Genomic DNA, 2321 nt, shown 5'->3' on the forward strand with positions numbered 1-2321 from the left:
AAATTACTGCCTAACTGACGCAGAAGACGGACAAAACTGTCCGTCGGTTTAGGTATCCATCTTCTATGTTGAGCATAAATGGGCCTTAAAGGTGTACCCACCTCTCACCTGGAATAAGCAGGTGTAGAAAGTTGATGGGTGGAACGTGTGTGAAGGAGGAGAGAGGGACAGGTGAAGGAAACAGGTGGAGGACCATCATGAAGGATGTGCAGACTGGTTTCATTCCAGCTGAAACAGGTAAAAACCACCAGAAAGAGCTGGTTCAGGTAACGATGCTGTTAGGAGATGTTAACAGCCAGTACTCTCAATTTTATTCACACCAAAAAAGCTGAAAACAAACACTTTATTATGTTTAAAGTAAGAGAATCACAGACGGAAGTGTAGTTTATTCTGTAGAATAAAACCAGTAAATCCAGATCGACGAGGCCCTGAGACTGGAAAACAACAACAATGCTGGTCTGCTGTTGGATTAAAGCTTGTTGCTTCTATCTGCTGGATCTTTGTCTCCTCTTCCTTTTTTCTATTTTACTTTTTACTTCTTTTCATTATTCTCCTTTTCTGTCCCTCCGGTCAGGTCCAGCAAGACTACATCAATTCCATAAAGCCAAATAAAAGAACAATATATTTAAATAAATATGGAAATAATTAAAGATTATCAAGAGGAGCCTTTTACCCATGAAGCTCCTCTTGGCAAGGCAAATTTATTCGGCACAGCAGCCAGACCATCATTCTGCCGCCACCGTGCTGGACAGGACAAGGTGGAGAAAACAATGCTGGAGACGATGTGGACAATTGAATCTCAACTGCAGTCACTTTTCTGCTCTGGTGTCAAACATGGACCTTCTGTGGCATCTTTAAGTCTGTTCCTGGAAGGACACCATCCGTCTTCCAAGTCTGGACCAAACCCCCCAAACTTCATCCTCAAAATTTCTAGTGCTCATCTTTAGAGATCACATGACCTCCTCATGTGGTCTTCATGCTTTCTGCTGGTCTCAAGAGTCGGTGACAGTTTGAGGTCTGATGGTTCTACAACAAGCAGACTGAAAATAAAAAATGGATGGTCCCGAAAAACTTGATCAGTCAGGTGATTTAATTATTTTGTACCTGAGCAGAACTTTTTTCAGCCTTTAAATACAACCTATGCTAAGAAAGCAAAGCACAGGAGAACTGAATTGAATTGAAATGAATTTATTTGACAGGCGGATCGGTGCGGCGTCTGCAGTGATGAGGACTCTGCATCGGTCTGTCGTGGTGAAGAAGGAGCTGAGCCAAAAGACAAAGCTCTCGATTTACCGGTCGATGTACGTTCCTACCCTCACCTATGGCCACGAGCTGTGGGTAGTGACCGAAAGAACAAGATCGCGAATACAAGCGGCCGAAATGAGTTTTCTCTGCAGGGTGGCCGGGCTCTCCCTTAGAGATAGGGTGAGAAGCTCGGTGATCCGGGAGGGGCTCAGAGTAGAGCCGCTGCTCCTCCACATCGAGAGGAGCCAGATGAGGTGGCTCGGGCATCTGGTTAGGATGCCTCCTGGACGCCTCCCTGGTGAGGTGTTCCGGGAACGTCCCACCGGAAAGAGGCCCCGGGGAGGACCTAGGACACACTGGACGGACTACATCTCTTGGCTGGCCTGGGAACGCCTCGGGATCCCTCCGGATGAGCTGGTGAATGTGGCCGGGGAGAGGGAAGTCTGGGTTTCCCTGCTTAGACAGCTGCCCCCGCGACCCGACTCCGGATAAGAGATAGAAAATGTATGGATAGATAATTTAAATAAAATACCACTTTATCCATTACAGGCCGCGGGGAAGCTGGAGTGTATTCCAGCATTTAGCAGGTGAGAGGCAACTACACGTGACAGGTCATCAGTCCATTGCAGGACCGACACAGAGAGACAAACAGCCATTCACAATCACTCCTAGGGAGAGTTTAGAGTAACCAGTTAACCTAACACCATGTCTTTGGACGGTGGGAGGAGGCTGGAGAACCCATGCATACATGGGGAGAAAATCACAGAAGGGCCACTACCCCCGAGGACTGAACCTCCACCCAGCTGAGGCTCAAACCAGCTTCCGTCTTGCTGTGAGGCTGCGGTGCCACCATGCAGCCCAATTTAATTTAATTTAATTTAATTTAACTGTAGAGCAATCGACCTGATTAAATAAAGCAGAGTAAATTGAAACGACTTCAGCTGAAGTTCCTGTTTTTCTGATCTAAAATCAATCAATCTGATCTTCCTCCAGCTGTTGCAGTTCCGCTCCTCGCCATACGGCGGCAGCATCACACCGTACTGCCTGACAGCTTCGGAGTGATAGAAGAAGAAGGC

Source organism: Melanotaenia boesemani, chromosome 14, assembly GCF_017639745.1.
Source record: "Melanotaenia boesemani isolate fMelBoe1 chromosome 14, fMelBoe1.pri, whole genome shotgun sequence".
In the NCBI taxonomy this organism is placed as follows: domain Eukaryota; kingdom Metazoa; phylum Chordata; class Actinopteri; order Atheriniformes; family Melanotaeniidae; genus Melanotaenia; species Melanotaenia boesemani.